General features: G+C 39.9%; 1 protein-coding gene across 1 annotated transcript in view; it reads left to right on the top strand.

Annotated features, from left to right (window-relative positions):
- The window catches only part of LOC128357958 (cadherin-4-like), a 240,201-nt gene that overhangs the window by 119,194 nt on the left and 100,723 nt on the right, over positions 1-20,284 (top strand). The window lies entirely within an intron of this gene.

Below are 20,284 nucleotides of genomic sequence, written 5' to 3'. Positions count from 1 at the left end.
TGCACACTTCCATCTGCTACCCTAATCACACCTCCACTCTTTTTCACCCCTGTCACTTCAGTTGTTTCCCCTTCACTCTCTTTGACTTTCTGTTTCACCTGCTCATCCCCATCGACAGCTTTGATCATTTCTCTTTCCTCGATCTATTCGTCCCATGTCCATTTACCCTTTCCCGCCCCATCTCTCCCTCTGTCTCTTCAGCGTGTCTGTGAGGTCCCTGAGCTCTGGGAGTCACTGATGCGTGTACCGGTCAGCGATACTCATGGGTAATGTGTAGATCATTCATCCTGTGGACAGGTATGTAATAGAGGCAGGACGAACGGGGAGAAGGGGGACAGTGGGAAATCTCTAGAGGTACGAGAATCAATTTCATCGGGAATCACTGGAGCAAAGAAGCAGAACCTCTCTCTCTGTCTCTCTCTTTGAGCATCTCTTTTCTCCCTTTTCTTTCTTTTTCTCTCTGTCCTGTTCTCTCTGTCTCTCTCTATCTTCATTTCCCCCACTCGGCTATCTCATTCCTCTCTGACTGCTCGTACTGATCAGCTCACACGACACTCAAGCATTACACAAGCCAAGCAGCAGGACAAATCCCTACACAAATTAGAACACAGAAGCCATTATTTAAGTCAGTCCCTTCTCCAGCAAGGAAAATTATAGTTCTGTGTTCAGAAATGCAGAACAAAGGAAACAGACTTTTTTTTTTCCCCTTCCACCATATCTCCCTGGGCAGAGTAGTGCATCAGAGCAAACCAAAAGGAGAAAAAAAGAAAGAAAATTAGAATCTGACAGAGATTGCTACAGTGCTACTAAAGCTTGCAATGGCGTCCTTTACTGAAGAGTCAGCGGAGACAAACAGCAGTAACATGCATGCAGGCTCTTTCATTCACCTGTGAAATAGAGCTTTGGTTAAAACTGCCTGATATGCATGTACTCAGGTACCTGTAGCAACGACGTGCATGCTAACGTCTTTAATGGCATGACCATTGAGCACAGGTTCCACTTCATAAACTGAAATGAATGACTATTGGCTGACTAACACACACCATTTGACCTGGCACACTAGAGGAAACGATGATGTGGGAGACAAGGAAAATTGCTCATCAATCACCACCACGGATGGTCAGGCGCTCTCATCTTGTAGTAGTAATGTTCATTGAATTGATTATGGAATGATGAGGTGGAGTAAAATGCTGTCTCTCACACATTTATAGTGGACTGATTTTTTTATATATATATATAATGGCCATAAAAGATTTGCACAGATGTTAATGTCTACACAATGCCTGCGATGGAGTGTCAATTTTGTGCATCATTTCTTATTTTGAGAGGAGACAGTGATGAATAAGATAAAGAATATATGTGTAGGAATTAGAAAGAGGGAGACAGGGAAAGATAAATGAAAGACACAGAAAGCTAAGGGAGGTTCTGCTGAGTGGGTTTTCCACTCTACCAGTACAGAAATGATGCATAACTCCACAGTATGCCCTTTAATTGGTGCTATTAATATCAGTTAAAGTTTTAATACCTATTTATTAAAACTTAAACTTTTTTTTCTGAGGCCTAATGTGAATAGAATTATGAATCTCAAGGGCTGTGCTCTATAAAAAGGCCCACACATAAATTATTAATGCCCTACCACTTCATCTGCAAGATCTCACTCCTCCAAGATTTGTTAAAAAGGAAATAACCCAAAGGTCTAATATTAGGACGAATTTTCAACATTAAATACTCTACATGTGCGATCCACATTTCTTGAATAATTCTGTTAAGACTGTACACATTACCTCGACATTGCTAGAAAAGTTCTACCAGCGCCTTGAACCAACTCATCATTAGCTTGTAGAACAAGTCAGGGGATCACTAGTCTAAATTGGTCATGTATAAAATGTAAACAGAGTGTGGAGGCAGACAGAGAGGAATGCCAATGTACACAGCAGCCTAATTTGTCTGTTTATATCGTTAGTCCTATCCTCTGTCAGATAATCTGTGAAAAGCCCTAACACTTAGGGCACTTATCTGCCAAAAAAGGCTAAAGGAAACATTTTAGGAAAACCCTCACCCCTGTTATTAGAATGAATTATGGTTTAATGATTAGAAACTTTCTATTCTGACAATGAGTTATCTGTAGTCTGTAGTTTGAACTTTACAACAAAAAAAGTATATTCAGTGGGCAACAGAAGCACCTGTGGTCTGAAATGCTTTCATGTAGCCTGATAGTAGAAGATAAAAGGAATAGATACATGATAAGCAGAACCAAATCTGTGAGACCATTAGTCACAATGCAGTAGTATGTGTTGCATTAGTATGGGTTAAGATAAAGATTAAGAGAATGATATCTAAGATAAAAATGAAATGAAAAATGTTCATATTGAAAATGTGCATATGTGATGTTGATAAAATAATGAGTTAAGTATTTTGTTGTTTTTTTTTTTTTACAAACTTAAAGTGTTTTCTGAACATAAAAGACAGCTGCCAGACATTGACAGAACTTTCATGGCATCTCTGGTATTGGACTAGGATTTGGATTTCCATCAATAGAGTTTCAGGAACCCCTGGTTTCAGTAAAATACCATTAACTTATCCCATAGACAACATTGTGTGACTTACAATCAGTTTGAGCACTTCTATCTTGGATCAGCATGAAACTCTCCTGGTTGAATCATCGGCACAAAAGATGAACATTTGCATTAGAAAATATCTGGTTCCTTGACAAAAAAGTTACTGTCACCATAAAGACTTTCAAGAAAGAAGTTAAAGGGAAATTTAAGCATTTTTTCAACCCGGGCCCTATTTTCCCATCTTTTGTGTCTAATTGACAACATTTTTTTGAAATTGAACCAGTATTGATTGAGAGCGCTTCTGCCAGCAGCTGCTAAATGGGCTGCAATCTGCACCGTAAATGTATGCCCGCTGAAAATGCTTAATTTAGCCCAGATTGTTATTATAAATGTCTGACAATATTCTGGAAAGCACCCTACAGAGAAAAATGTTTTTTATTTTTACCTTTCACTTGATACAGTCTGTTTTGTTTTGTTTGATTACATTTTGTTGATTACATTGCAGTCCATTTAGTGGCTGCTGGCTGAAGTACTTTCACTCAATATTGGACCAGTTTTTTTAAAATTGTTGGACTGGTCACTTAAACACAAGATATTGTAGTTTCTCCAAAAATTAAAGTGAGAAATCTCTGCACACCCTGGGTACTGGCAGATGCATCGGAGAGAAGTGTAATCAAAAACTGAAAAAAGCTCACTTTTATATGTTTTATTGAGTTGTAATATTTTGGTCTATCCTACCTTCATCAGGTTTATGGCCAGTTTTGTTATTTTTTTCATTTTTTGATTACACAAAAAGGTGGAAGAATAGGCTGGTAGAAATACTTTAAATAAAGTCGTAGTTTATTCCTTTTAATTTCGACTCCCAAGGTCCATTTCAGCCAGAAACTTATTACAGTGTTGAGAAAACAAATTTTACAATCTGAGCGTAAGCTGGTTTGGTTATTATTACTGGACCACTTTTGAATGAATTCAACAATCATGGCACATCATTTTGTTAACAACTTCAATAACAACACATTCTGAATTCATTGCCGCTCAGATTTGCACCTCTTACAGGCTTCTTTTCCATTGCAATGGCAGCTGAGGCTCAAGGGTATTGTAGTATTTTTAGCTGTGCATCGTGCCAAAATCAAGGACAAAGCTTGATTTCTCACTCAGTAACAAAGTTGAAGTAATTGAAGCTGATGGTCATAATATTAACCCTTCAAAATCATTACATTATCTGGCAGAGTCCTGTGTTTCCATGTAAGGTAATATTGAGGGTCCTGTTTAAAGAAAAAAAAATGAAATAGGAATACAGAAATATACAGGACTAACTCTTCTAGAGCCAGCTACCCCTCCCACTTTGCAGCTTTGTAGGCCTTCACCTCTCAAGTGTCCAGCACCAAAGATACAGTATTAGAGCATTTAATGGACTTGCCTGGTTAAACTTCCAGGCATAGTGGCACTTGCATCTTACTCCCCCACGCTCTGTTTCTTTTCTTCTTTTCTTTTATCCTGGATCAACCTCCAGTATTCTATTTCATCACTTCCACCATAGTGGTCCCCTGCACCTCCATCTCCACCTCATGGTTTCAGCTGGAGAGTGTGAAATGAAGCTTGTATAATTAAATATTAACAGCCTGCTGATGAGGGGATTGAGAACGAGGGTGGGAAAAGGAGCACACCACTGAATCCTCTGCCCTACTTCTTAATGTTAATGTCCACTGGGAATTATTCATGTATCAGCTAACCTGCACTGGCACCTAAGAAGGCACAGGGGTAGTAGTGAGCTGTGCCAGAGTGGCAGTGAGTGAGCCAGGGTCAATCAACATTAATAGAAACCCTATTGGGAGAATAGAATTCCAGGCTGCAGGGAGGCTTTCATTATTAATTAGCCTGTCAGATGCTGTTCTTATCTGTTTGGATGAGAGTGTTCAAAAGGGAAGTGGCTGCAGCATAAAGTTTTAGCTATGGCGCAAATGGAAAGTGAATGGGTAATTGGCGACATGCCGGTGTCTCCACAGTGCAGACTAGAGAGTGCTGAATACTGTCTTTGATTCAGTCAATTAGCTCATAACACATATTTGTATGTGACACACAAAACACATCTGCATTATTAATACTTTATAACATACTCATGAAAAATTCTAAGTCACAACTTTGACCCAGAATACAGTATTTGAAGCTGAAGTCATGAATAAAGCCAGATGACTTTTTATGAGGCAGCACCAACTTTAATCCTGTAGCTATTATCATATTTGTCTGTAGCTGACTCGCAGCTTAACATGTACTAATAGCAGACGAAAATGTGTAAACCCTCCTTAGGGACAATACTTGTTCCAGTTCTGGTGTTTGTTGAAGCATTAACATACACAAGTCTTTATAATCTCGACAATTAGGCTTGATTAAAACAGGGTCTATGCAGTATCTGAGCAGTTTCAGTGGATCAGCATTATGTGCAGTGGTGTGTTTCACTGTACATCATCATAATGTGTAAAACTGATGATATTTTAATAATGCATCCATTATTATAGTATAAAGCATTATAAGACATGGTAAACTTGGGAGTTGAGTCTATTCTGAGTTCTGCTTGCTCTCTTGAGTGCATAGCAGGCTTTAGCTCTCTGCAGTACTCAGTCTGGTCCAGTCAGGCTATTAGAGACCTCTCTGCTTACACCTCATAGAGTAAAGTCTTTGTGTGTGTGTGTCAGTGCATCGCTGTGTGCATGCGTGCATCAGGGTTGTCTTTAAAAGTGGACACGGGCAACGTTCCTCTGCCACGGCCCCTCAATTTCTCTCTGAGATATCCGTGTTCAGAGTGAATGCATCGCACAGCTCAAGAAGGCCGTGAAGCAATTAGGGCTCACCGCCGCCCCTGGCATGTCAGCTCCAGTAAATAAAGCTCCCCTGCAGCCCCAGGCAAGCTATGACGGGAGAAAACAGACTTCAACTTCAGCCACTCATGGAATTCAAAGGGATGAAGACCCAGTAACTTCAACCCTCCCTTCCACTCCTGCTTGGCTGAATCACAGACCCCAGTGGAGGTAGTGGGAGGTAGGTGCGGCTATGTGCGTGTTTGTGTCGAGTGTGTAATCTTCCATCTAGAAGTTACCACCCAGTGAGGCTAATGGTCCCTGTGCTCTCTGCAACACATAACAACCATGGCATGACTTGTTTTTGCTTTATTCTCTATTTCCATTGCGTTAAGTATTCCTTAAAAGAACCCCATTGATTTAGCATTGCACACCTACAGCACTGTACAAACGGTCTGTCAGTAGTTTGTCAATGAAGTATTAATTATATGTATTGTATCAGTGAAAAAATGATCAAAAATCAATGCAGCAGAACCAGAGATATCGTCTTTTCTATTCTAGGCATTCATCTTCCTTTTCAAAGTCTGCTGACAGCATTAGTCCAAAAGCTGACAGTTCGGTCAGAGATTCAGGTGTGTTAGCGGCTAATGTAGTCCCAAGCTGCCCATATTTTTTCCATTTGCAAACTTGCAGCCTTCAGTGGCAACCGATTCTCATTCAAGTGATATAATATGAAGCAGTTTTGAATCAGATATTGCACAGCTCCCCCTGGAGCCACAAAAGGCTTTACACAAATTTGTCTGCAACATGCAAAATCCGCAGAGTTTTCCTGTAAGTCAGCAAAGTAGATTCTACCCTTTTGTTTTTCATGCAAAACCACACATCCCAACTCTCCCAGAAGTTCCGGTAGTCTCCCCCATATTGATAGCGGCTCCCTGACACACGCAAATTAAATACCCAGATGCACCCAGTGCACCCACCCCCACACCCTGGAATGGACCTCCCTGAAATAACTTTTTGCAGGTTGGGATGTCTGCAAAACCATCATACATGCTACCATACGGGAAACAAACCCAACCAGAGATCAATCTACCAATAATGACAGGCGACATCTTCACCATCTCTCAACTGCTGCCTTGGGCTGATTACCATTTATCTGTCTAGACAGACCTGGCTGCAATTCTCTCTCACATACACACACACACACACACACACTCTCACACACACACACACAAACACCTCCTCAGGATGCACAGCAAGTAATTATCCCGCCCTGTGGTTTTCCTGAAGGGCCACAAACTCACCTCAACCTTGAAGCTTAAAATAGCTGATGAAAGTCCTCTGTATGCCACCACCGATTTGTCCCCCTTTGGAGTTTTCAGTTCGAAATGTGTTCATTATTTGATTTTTAAATGCCTCTTTGCACCTCACAGGAGGACTTTGTTATCTATAGTCTAAGGAACAAAGTTGAGCTAGAGAGAGAAAACACAGAGAGGGAAATTGACAGTGAAAGAGAAGACGGGATGATTTTCCCTGCTGCCATTCTGGCTTTAAAAAGTAAACATAATAATAGTCCTCACCTGTTGGTGTCTGGGGCTTTGCGGAGGGCCCAGTCACATTCAGTATTACCATGGGATGCACATGTCCAAACGCTTCTTTGTTAACTAACCTCATAGTGAGAGTAAGTCTAAAATTAGGGTCTCAGATAGCCAGAGAAGTCTCAAATGGCACTACTACTATCATGAATCATCATCATCATCATCATCATTATTTGCAAGGCCATTTTGAAAGCGCATTAAGTGACTTTCTGAAAACTAATGTAAAAGAAAACTCAAATAATTAAATTAACATTAAAAATGAGACAGCAACTTAGGCATGATAGTAATCATTAAAGTAAAACACAAAAAGGAGTTTCAAGGACTATTAAGTAAAGATAATTACAGTAAATGTTTGCTTTTAATAATGGCTTTTAACAGATGATACTGACTGAGCCAACCAAATTCATCAGGCAGATCATTCTGGAAAATAGGAATAAAGCAAAGACCCCATGATGGTGAAGTTTTGTAATAATCAGGAAACCTAAAAATCTATTTAGTCTTTCATGTATTCTTATTTTACTGTTACTCCTGTGATACTGTAAGTGTGTATGCTGATTACAGTACTTCAAAGGTGTTTTGTGTGGGTTTATTAACAATATTGCTTGTTTGGTGTTGTTGATAATGTGATTCTGCTAATGACAGTAGTAATTGCAGTGGGAGAGAGAGGACTGGCCTGTTTGTTGCTGAGCTTGTAAAATAATGGCTGAACATGCACCTGCCATCTCCAGAGAGATACTCATTAAAGAGGAGAGATGCCAAGTCCCAACATCTCAGTTCCCCTTGCAGACACACACTGGAAACTGTGTAGTCTCTCCCCTTCTTGTGTGGTTACACACATCCATATATAAAGACACACACCCTCACAATTTTGATAATCAAAATGGGTCTCCCCCCCCCCCCCCCCCCCCCCCCCCTTTGGTAAGATTCAAATTTACCGTCCACATTCGCCAATTCCACAGAAACAAAATTAAACATTTCTCTCTGTATTCGCTCCAGAGCTCCAAAAAGACTAAATGGTGGGAATACAAGTTAAGGTGTGAAATTAAAACCTAACACCATCTCCTCCTCTCTAACTTAAAACCAGAGCAGCTTTTAATGTACTGACTCGCCTTATTATCATTAGCTATTTCCAGATACTTCCTCAAATGTATACTGATTGAACAAGAAGAGATGAAAAAGAAGTGTGTATGTCTGATTTACTTCGTGGTCCTGGCCTTGTGGGCAGCCATGTAGATTGGTATTGGCAGATCAAAGCATGTTGAGTGGATAGTGTATCAAAAGTGAAATAAGACGTCCTTGCTGAGTGCACACACACACACACACACACACATATATGCCAACTGTTCCAATGAGATCACACCTCCGGTCATGATTTGCATTCATTTGCATGTGGCATCTTTAATTTGTGTTTAGTCCTAATGCCACATGAAAGAAACAGCATGTAAATAAGTTCATCCTCTAATTAAGACAACTCACTTTTCTGATCAGTCCCATCTTACTGAATGTCACTTGTATATATACTTAACAGCAGTCCCTGAGCGTGTACATGTGCATTGGTGCATTACTCTTGTATCGTGTGTGAAGATGCAGTATGTGTGTGCTCTTTCATGAGTGAAGAAAGCTCAAGGCAGAACATGTGGATTGAAAGCAGATTTTGAACTTTGAACCATTGCAACTAATTGGTCTGCCAATTCTTCTGACTTCCTGCTGCTTCTCTACTGTTCCACCACAACCTTTTTTTTTTTACTCTGAGTGAAATAAAGAGCGCTCTTACTGAGTCTGTCACCTCTGTCTTTTACTGTCAATCACGTTTCCCACCTTTCTTCAAGTATTCTCTCCTCCCCCTTTTAACTTCCCTTATCTCTGAAATGAAAGGTTAGACACTATGATGGTTAGCTGGTTGGTTCCAGTGTGTCCTCCTTTAGGTCTGTTAAACAACCTCCATAAAGGTTCGACAGGAAGAGCAGGAGACACTGTTGAAAGGGCAGAGGATGACATTTGTCGCTCACACAAACTTAAGCATCATTATTTTTCCACACTTTACTGTTTTCTATATAATGCTTTGTCTTTTTGACAGTATGCTTTCCCTTTAATATCTTCAAACGATGCAGTGAATTATAAGCCTGTGTCAGGTTGAGAGCATTTTTAGCTTTAAATATAATCTTCTCTTTCTTCCCATCTTCTCAAAGGGAAAGAAATACTCAGGGATCCTTTGTACAACCCTGTTCTTGACTGATTTTCACATTGGAGGTTTGCAGAGAACAGATTGATCCAAGTCACTTTGTGCTACCTATGATCAAGACACCATTTTTTTTTTTAAAGACAAGAATAAGACAAAAGGGAAGTAATGAATCACATGGCAATCAGAGGTTACAAATGTAAGGAATAAGATAATAGTGTCAAGATGCACCATACAAAGCTTTGTTTTTTCAAAAGGTGTGTATGCTTTTTCATGTGTGTGTCTGTAATAAGAGGCAGAGAAAGTGGCATTGTTAACTGCTATTCAAATGGACACAGAGCTTATAAATACATTTGTTGATCCTCATTATGTTTCAAGAACCATCATTTTTATTTAGTGTTTGGTCAAGGTCTTATCTTTTCTTTTTTGGAAGCACCTTTGTGCATTTCTTTCCTCTCTGACCAGAACTGGACAGTTGGCCACCATGGCAACGAGAACCATACCCTATTCCCATATCCGCCCCAGACTAGTTCACCCTGAAAATGTCATATTGACTCATTTTAGCATGAAACTTTAATAAGCTGTCAGAAAGGGGAACCCGACCAGACACTGTCCATAAAGGGTATATCCGGTCTCAAATGATTGGCTTTATTCTTCTTTTCCAGAAGCATTCATATTTATCTTCCACTTTCTGTCTCTCTCTTTCATTCACTTAATGTATGGCTGAGTAATATTTTATAGCCATGTGCGGGTTTCTTCATCCCATGTTACTTCACATTATAGTTTCATCCCTTGGTTGATTTTCATCTTTTCTTTTTTTCCATTCTCTTTTTCTATGCTGCTACTCCACCTATCTTTTCCTTTGTTATGTGTCCTCCTGCTGTCATCTGATTGATGCCGTTGCCAGTGTGCTACGTACTTCATTACTCTGATTTTACCATGTCTCAGGTGGGCTTTGCGCTGGGGAGACTGAAGAACTAAAAATGTGTCAGTGGTGGTTGGGGGCACGGTGCCCTACTGAGCAAATAAAATCACCCAAATAACATCACAAAATTGCCTCCTGTCAGTGCTCCTGTGACAGCCGATGAGGAGAAAGGGTTGCACAGGGACCTAGGGTGAAAGCTAGTGAAGACAAATATTCACATAGGCTGGTGGGGCCAAAGGATGGTTATGCTGCATATGCTGGAAACATAATCCTCCTGGACACACAAATTATATCAGATGGTAAAGGTGATACAGTATAGTTGTTATTACTTAAGCCACAAATCCCTTTAACCCTTGCTTGTGACTGTTGGAGTGTGTTATATGAAGCTCTTAGCACAAGGAAAAGACAAATCTCTCTACAGACTTGTGTGCAGTGTAATTACAGACTTAGTTGAGCTTCACTACACTCTTATCTCTTATATTGGGACAAGAGACACATGAATGGACCCTTCTGTTTCCCATCCTCTCCAGCAAGCACCAAATCACTATCAGTAATAGATTTGCTCTCAGTCACCCTTCCCCTCTATCTCCTTTCTTCTAGCACTTTCCCTCCATGCGTGTCCCGAACTGCTTTCAGTCATAGAGTCTGTAACATTGCTGGATGCATCAATGACTTTTAGGCTGTCACACATAGGTGATTGTTATGCTAAAGTTACATGTTGACTCTGCTGCAACAGAAAGGACCGTTACAGAAACAGCTGCAATGCTCATGCGACATTTGGCATCTGGTACGAGAGACTAAGCAATGGCGGAGGTTGAGTATAAAGCATGAGGTGAGACATTGTTTACTGCAGCGTGATGCCAAGATGTCTTGCTATCTAATCCTCGGCATGGAGGGAAAACTGTTCTGTTCTGTAGTTTTGCCATCAGTAGTTTGCGTATCTAGCAGATTCTCACTTCAAAGTCCAACCTCCCATTTCAAAACTCTCTGTGACCAAGGAGCGGCACCGAATAGCATAATTTCCTCATCCATTTCAACTGGTTTGTACATTTCAAGCACAATGTTATACATGAGAACATCTTAATGTTGTCTGTCTTTATTGGCAATATTACCACTTTTATTCCTGCCTGAGTCATGTAAGTGTTACAGAAATTGTTCCCTAATTGCTGTGAATGTCTGGAAAGGACTTATGTCTCGCTGTTCTTTAGTGTTTGCATGTGTGCCCCTCTATGGAGTCTGTGTGTGCATTCGATAGGAACTAAAACACAAATGGACTGTGAATTTTATGTTTACAAAAGCCTTCAGTGCTGTTTTGCCTCTTTCTTTCTGCTGAGGACAGCAGTGGGTGTCAAAACATAGTGGGGTTTGACATCCTGACGCTGCTTGAATCTCAGGCCAGAGGCTGTCAGTTCACTAAGAGAGAAAGGGAGACTCAGTGCTGTGTTTGAAGGCCTGTCTGTTTGACATCGCTTTCCCCTCGCCATCTGACTGCATTATCTGTATTCTCATGCAAAGCCTGTATAACTCTGTCATTCAGAGCATACAGACACTGCGTTTGCATGCTTGTGTTTCTGTGTACAGTATGTGTGTGTTACTACACTTGCACACCTCAAAGGGACAGGTGGGACCCATGAAGTGTTAAGTAAGGAATCATAATGAAGTATCGCTAGATCAGTCAAATTGATTGACAACTATTTTGATAATTTATTAACAGTAAGGGTTAGGGTTGGGACTAGGGTTAGGATTAGGATAAGGGTTCTCTTGATTCCAGCTTCTTAAATGTGAACATTTTCTGGTCTCTTTAGTCTTGTGTGACAGTTTGTGGATGTCATATTGGGCTTTGGGAAACATGTTATCACCATTGTATGACATTTTATGGACTCAAACAACTACTTGATTAATCAAGAAAATTATTGACAGATTAACAGATAATGATAATCGATGGTTGCAGCCCTGTAAAGCTACATGTTTTCCAGCATTTCAGCGAGATTTCCATCTCAAAAGGAGATCAAACAACAGGGAGAAGCAGTGGTAACACTGGACATGTTTGTCTCTGACATTCTCCTGACATACCTGTCATTTGAAGTATCTATAATGAATGTCCTCTTGCCACACTGACAGTGTGAGAGGGAATAGGTCAACTGCAACGTCTGACATTCACTCAGCTTTAATTTGGAGTCACCTGGTCACACAACATCTGAGAATTTTTAAATCACATGTAACATGCGGTATTTTCTGTTTGCTACAGTCAGATCAAATCAACATGCTTGACTCCACTAACAGCTCCCTATCCTCCACATATTAATGCTGACAATGTGCCAATGAATATGATATCTACTACACACAGTAGGGAAAAGAAGTAATCATGCCAACACAGTGTTTGTGTTTAGAGTTTGCTGTCTGTTAAAGGGTGTTAAAGCATCATGAGTCAACGCTTCCTTCGACCCATTGTATTGTTCAAAGCTGTTAACCCTGTTAGGTTTTGCAAGGATTTGTGCGCTTATTTTTTCTACTGTATCTAATTTTTTTTAAACTTTCTTTTTCCTCTTTCAAGCAATTAACGTGTGAGCGAACTTGCCGGCTCTGCTGACTCCTAATATCCTGTCCTTGACTTACTGAAAAGACAGATGAGGAAAAAAGTGTGCTGACTGTTTTGGAGAGCAGAAAACTGTTAATTGAAACCAGGAAAGGGGGAATGAGGCAATGTGTGCTGCGCATCACAGTTCTCTCTAGAAGCACTGTCAAACAAATTGTCTGTCAGCTGATAATGTAATAACACGGCTGAACAAAGCGTTCTCTTCAAAGACATGGCAGGGATAGGGTGGGGAGAAGAGAGTTGTGTTAGCTTAATTTTTCCTTCTTCTCTAGACTTGACAGTTTATATCAACAATGCTCCGGCGTGGATAAGTAAATCATGTTCACAGGTTATGTTCTCTATCTGCCCTCTGTCCAACTGTTTCCTGAGTTGCACTGCACAGAAAATGAGTGTCTTTTCTTTCCAGTCTAACCTGCTATGCTACAGAAAACAAATTGTGCTTGCAGAGTCTTTATTTGAATTCCTGAAATGTTAATATATTGTGCTCATGCATTCAGAAATTGAATAAAAAAAGATCTGTTCAGGGAATGTATTCCAAGATTGAGTTTGAAAGGCGCAATTTCAAATGAAATACAATAAATTCAATCTAATTTTCTTTTTTTTTTCCAAATTTGGTTTTATAATTAAAATTCCTTTCTCATATTGTTATTTAGGTTATCAGAGGAGACATTTATTCATACATTACATTGTGTTTTCCAGTTATCATTCTGCTATTCAACATTTTGTAATAGATCTGGACTTGCATAATACAGAAAACTTTATACCTTAGAGAAAAAATATAGGAAATGTAGAAAAAAAATAATTGAAGATTGTTTAAAAGAAAACAGAGAGAATTATAACACCAACATGAAGAAAAGATGGAAAAACAGTTACAGTGAAGAGTGTTATAGACATATAGCAAACCTGCTGTGATTAGTGAATGTTGAAATGAAAAATATAAAACTGATCTAAAATGGGAAACAGCCTGTTATAATAGAAAATGTGAAAGCTTACATGTATTATAAAACTTAGTTCAGAGTAAAGGTACAAGTACAAGCTTTACATTAGAGTTCTAGGGTCATGGGCTACAAGACGCTATAGCAGCTCTGTGTGAATTTGTACTATCCACAGCTGTTCTTTGCATTGACATGCTCATGATGTCAATGATAGTATGCTGATATATACCATGTTCATCGTGGTTTAGCATGCCAACATTTGCAAAGACGCACTAAACACAAAGCACAGCTAAGGCTGTTTTGCAGGTACCATCACAGTTCATCCTGCCATAAAGACATGTATTTTTGTACCATCCAATAGTTGTCAAGACATATCACTAAAAATGAGAAAAAATAGTCAACCTCATGATTTTGCTATAACGGAATATCAAGAGATCTCCAAAGTCAGGATTCATTATCTGGGAACCACGAATGCCTGCACAAAATTGTATGGAAATTGATTCAATAGTGGTTAAAATACTTCGGTCAGGACTCAATTGGTGGTTAGTCCTGAGATTACACAACTCCTGCTACCATAATAGTTGAATATAGTAATAGTAATAGTAAAGCAATATCAACTGTTATTTAAAAAATGAATACAACTACTTTCCTAATTACATATTTCAGTGCCAATAACATCATATTGATACTCTCCTTTTAAGAATCAGGGAGCCTCACATTTATTTGCACACAAACTTTGACTACACACATTTTGTGAGATCTTATTTAATTCAATAAGGATCAAAAGGTTACTTGTAAGATACAGTAATGATGGACAGTCTGTTGAGAACTAACTTGTCAGAAGACTGTTTATCAATGAACTTCCAAGGCTTTCCAACTCTGGAAGAGGAGGTGATCATTCTGCTGAGAAAAAGCAGGGAATGGCCTGAGGCAGAATGTTCTTTGACATGGAGAATCTATTATCTAACAGCATGGTTCCCTGGTTATCCACTCCAAGTGTTTACCTCTTGCTTAACTAAAACATTGTTTATTAGAGCCTGTTTTTTTCTGTTGGCTCTGAAATTAACTGAACTATTTAAGTGACCATGTCCTGCTGGACATAATAAAGACAAATGAAGGAGTTATACACCATGTATAATATGATTTTATCCTCCTTCATTCAATTGACCTTTAGTCTGTTTATTAGAATTTGTCATTAGACATTAAGATACAAGGATTGTAAATAAAAAACTCCATGCAGTTTGCAATACTGTGATTAAGCCTTGTGTACTGTGTAGCTGTGTGCTACAGTGGAATATGAATGACACTCAGCTACTTGCGTCATTTTAACACATCTCATCCAAAACAATTTCTCGCAGCCATCAACTGTGGCTTATTCCCAGATTAAGATTTCACAGTTCACTCATTATTCCTACCATGTTTGCAGATAGTCAACAAGAGATGCCTTGAGATGTGTCTCCACAGGTATGTTGACTGAACCAAATTTAAAGCTGCACTAATCAATATCTTATATTAAAAATGGCTCAAATGACAAATGAAAGGGGTTGCTCGTAATGATGAGCCCACAGAGAATTCACCACAACTCCGAGTGCTCCCAAGTGTATTATCACTGATATAACCACACATGTGATGACATCTATGAAAATAACAGGTTTCAGGGTACTGTATGATTATTGTAGAATGAATGTTTTGACTTAATAAAAATACATTTATGAGATCCATTTAGTGGGTTGCCACTCACAAAATAGGTATCATTCATGTCTGAGTTGATTGTTTTAATATTTTCTGCATAAAGAGGACAAGATAAAGGACACGAAAGATCTCTGTAATATCTGTTATCTGTAATTGAATTTAAAATTGTCTTTATTAGACTGTGTCACAGAAGAATGGAGGGATGAGAGAAAAAATGGAGAGAGAGAAAGGCAGAGGTGGCAGAGAAAGAAAGATAGATTAAGATAAAGGCAAGGATGAACACACACAAATATAACACTACACAAAGCTATCAAAACACACACACACACACACACACACACACACACACAAACTACTGCACCATAGGACAGAAATATACACACTTTTCCCCTCTCTGATTTAATCCTCAGATTCAGTATGTGTGTATTTGTCACTTCTGACCAGCACATCATCTGCTCTAATCTCTCTATAATTGCATTTTGGTACAATGAACACAAACACACACACACACACAAACACAAGTCATACACCTGCTTCAGTTAAAAACTCACTGCCCCAAGAAAGCCACAGGAACAGAGGTGTTTTGTGGATTATAGTGTATGTGCTGTCTCTAAGAGTAATCTCAGCTCCAATGAAGAAATTGAGCTATAGGGCTGGAAAGTATATCCCTGACATCCGAGAAATACAGCCAGAGTGGACTTTAAACACTGCCACCGTACACTGCACGCCAATAGAGCAATCCCTGGATAGATATGAGCAGCCCTGGAGATCCTGCTGTTCGCATATATCTTCCTTCACACACACACACACACATAGGAACACTCACACAGCTGCTTGTCCATCACAGTAGTGTCATGTTTCAGGATGTCAGCATTTATCAGGCCAGGGGCCAGACATAAGTGTCCATAGAGGAATGTGCAGTGGCCTGTCAGCACAGTAGGATCAGTCAGTATTGATCTCAGCTCTACATGACCCAAAACTGTACCTCTGCACCGTTATCTTCTATTACCACAGTCCTTAAAGAGCCACCAATCAACTGCAATGGAAATACATCAAGACTGCAAGACTCTCCTGTAAGATATAGACTATTTGACCCTAGTGAACTGTTCACTGGTTCATATACTTACAGTACATTCTGCATGGCAACATTGAAATCAACATGCCTCGCTGTTGAGGTTGAAGTATGCATAAATATGTTAAAAAATCACAATATTCATCTGAAATTACCAGGGCCTAAGGACATTTCTTAACATTGTTTTTGTTCAATACAAAATAATTCAATTTACTTTTGTGTGAAATGAAGGGAAGCAGGCAAATGCTAATTTAATAAGGCCCTTACCAGCTTATATTTTACTTGATAAATGACTTAAACTATCAATTGATTCTCTAAATTGTTACATACATTTTCATTTTCATTTTCAAACAAGTAATCCATTAAATGATAACTTGTTTCAGCATTAACCAAAGCATTTGGTAAGGAGTAGAGCACGAAACGCCCAGGATCATATGGTTAGTGTATACCATAAATCTGTTACTGATTTTTGCTTATCCTTGTGAATACAACCAGATTCATCAGTACTTGCTCAATCTGTTATTGTACCGAATACGACAAGTTTTAATCTGTGTGTGTGTGTGTGTGTGTGTGTGTGTGTGTGTGTGTGTGTGTGTGTGTGTGTGTGTGTGTGTGTGTGTGTGTGTGTGTGTGTGTGCACTCATATGAGAGAGAAAGAGAGACGGACACAGAAAGAGGGAAGAGGAATCCTGCTGAGGTTGCGTTTGTCAGGTAAATGGTGACGATGACAGCAATAAAGTGGAGATACTAATGGTCATGAAGGCAATAAAAGAGTGAGTGAAGTAGTTTTCCCAGCAGACTTGGGGGTTGAGGTGGTACTAAGACTAACTGCTTCAGAATGGTTATGGCTGTCATTACAACGCCTCTGCATCTCTAACAAGGATTATTGTACAGAAAAGGATGACCCAGGAGACACTTAAATCTGTGTGTGTGTGTGTGTGTATGTGAGAGTATCTGTATCCAAGTGTGTTTTATGTTGCAGAATCAAAGACTATGAGCCCCTGTGTGTTTTATGTGTTTCTGAAGTGCTCTCTTGTTTTTCAGTGAGCACTCCCAGTTGTGTGTTTAAAACCGACAGTGCAGGGGAGAAAGCCTGGGAGCGATGTGTGCTAAAAGTACATGTCATCTTCAATAACGGATGACAGAGTTCACAGGTCTACAACTGCATCCTGTTCCCTGCACCACTGTAGGCAGCAGCATTATGTAGCACACAGAGTGTCTCTTCACAACAGCAATGAAACATTACTCTATTCATGAAGTGATGGTTTGAATGCTGCTGATGTGAGGGACAATATTATGATGTGGTGCAAACTGTGTTCACTTTGCCAGATGTCTTTGGGGAAAACGTGAACAATTCTTCTGACTGTTTTACCTGTGTGCTCTCACATTTCAATTCTGTCATAGGACCAATCATAGGACCATCGATATGTCCCATTGCTGTGTGTTATTTGTGTGAAATGTTGTTTTTAGCACAGGAACAGAACATTTCATGCTAGCCAAACCAAGCAAGCATATGAATGCAGACAAACTGGCAGGATTTCCATGCAAGAAATGCACAGAAAGAAAAAGATGAATGAAAATTAATAATAGCTGAAGGAATGCTTGCGTGATTATAGTAAAACAGGTGAAGAGCAAATTATGTCATAAGACATTATTGCTCTAAACTATTTGACCTCTGTCAGCTTTGTCTCCTCTTCAGTGTATGGTTGCATCACTTCAACTATCTCTCTCTCTTTTAGCCAGAAATTTAAATTCCAGAAGCCAATCACTCAGTATGAAAGTCAAAAAATTGTCGCATTGTTGGTGTTCTTGTGTTTCTGTCTGTTTGGCAGCCTAGATGAACCCTAAGACATCAGTCACATAAATGTCATAAATGTGATTTAGAGTCACATTTGTCTGTTACAGAGCTGGGCTGAGCATGCTAGGGAGTCAATCTGACGGGATGAGCTGAGAAGACTTGTGAAGCAGCAGATAGCCACCTCTGGATTGACAGAGCCTATCTCAGTTCTGTCTGTTTGCCCATGTGTCATCCCTATCTCCCTTTTTTTGTACTTTGTACAGCTTGTGCGCACTGGAAAAGCTCACATACAGTGGCACACACGGACAGGACACACACTAATGGGAACCCTAAATAAATATTCAGGCACACTTGCCCACAATCTCCATCTTCATTTTTTGTACTTGCTTGCACATATATAAACTTGCACATGCAGGTTTCCATACACACTCACACATACACTACCATCACATGAGGCAGGAAGGAAAGAGATAGAGAGAAAGAGAGAGGGAGAGAGAGGAGCATCTGTATCAGACCTAGACTGTGATTCATTTCAGTACCTCGGGCCTGTCCTATCTGCTCTTGTTTACTGTGTGCAGCTCTGATAGCATCTGGACAGGAGGCAGACTTAATTGTTCTAGTGTAGCCTGTAATTCTTTTGGCTCCTGAGAGCTGGTGCAAGGACAATTCAAGAATGGACTAGAGTATCTTCAAATAATCTCTATTCATATCATATATATATGGAGAACAGACTGTTTCACTGAACAACTAACTGCTTACCTGTCTTTGAAAGAAGATAGATAGATAGACAGTCAGTCAGACATAGATAGATGGATAGATGGATAGATGGATAGATACACACAATAGATAGATAGAATAAGTAGATAGAATAGATAGATAAATGGCATTCCTAACATCCATGCATTCAAACACTGTACATATACACACACATACGGTACACACAAACCAATGAACTCACTCAACCCCCTGCCATGTTCTGATTTAAGAGTAAATGTGGCACCATGTTCCCCATCGTGATAGTGATGGGTAGCACTGTGCCTGCTGCTGCGCACTCCTCGTTTCTCAGCTCCAGATTCAGGGTTTAACAGGGGTGGACTCGGGGGCAGCGAGAGAGGGGAGTAGGGGAATCATAGGCTCCTCCATCACCTGGTTTACCTCTCAGCGTCTCTCCGCCGGCTTCTCACTCTGAATAATGATGCACCGCTCCCTCCCTCTGATTACACTCCCTACAGAGTAACCCACTGACAGACCACACATCTCTTCCCGTCTATCTCTTGCTTCCACTGCAGCACTCCTCCGCTTACTCCATGTTTTTCCTCACTGCTATTTTCTGTCTTTCATTGACTATCATTGTCAGTCATTAAGTTCATCTTAATCATAATAGAACCACTGTCGCTTTAACAGGATCATCATGAAGTGGTAGAAATAAAGATAAGAAAATGCAGCATCATTTTCCTGTATTGTGACGAGGATCATCATTGTGCACAGTCCTCACAGACACAGCTTTGCAATACTTTGACCCTCTTTTCTCCTGCGATGCAACCAAACCCATGTTACAAACCTTACACCCTTCTCCCTTACCCTCACCGTTCCAGCAGTCGAGGCTTTACAAGAGATGGCATTTTTGAGCATTTGACTGGGCTCATTTTTAATTCATCAGTCACTATTTGTACGAGGCAGTAGTAGGAGTTCAATTCTATTCCAGGTGTGCAGCACAGCAGTGTCCAGCAGGCTGGTCAGTGACAGCTCTATTCTGAATTACCCAGTGTTTCCCAGGACCTAAGAGGGGAAACCAGAAGGGCTTGATTCTCGTCTTACCCTACAGGAGCTGCAACAAAATCACATCCTTCACTCCTTTAGGCCACTGACAACTGACTAATAGGTAGTAGCTTCCACTTGTAGCTACTCATTGTTCCGTGCACACAGGGTGTTTGTGGGAATTGTGTTTTCACTCGAAGAGAAGAGCTCCACTGGGAACATCTTCAAGTTTTGCCAGTCGTAATTGGTACTTAAAACTAGAGTGCTGCTAAGTAACATTAATTGGAAAGCAGTCTCAGTTGGCTCAGACATGGCATTACATTTTATTTGGATGATAGTATGGATATTGCACTTGCATATATTTAACTGTGCTGCCAT

Source organism: Scomber japonicus, chromosome 4, assembly GCF_027409825.1.
Source record: "Scomber japonicus isolate fScoJap1 chromosome 4, fScoJap1.pri, whole genome shotgun sequence".
NCBI classification, from domain to species: domain Eukaryota; kingdom Metazoa; phylum Chordata; class Actinopteri; order Scombriformes; family Scombridae; genus Scomber; species Scomber japonicus.
Note: the sequence above shows the minus strand (reverse complement) of the source record. Positions and strands in the feature narration are given on the sequence as shown.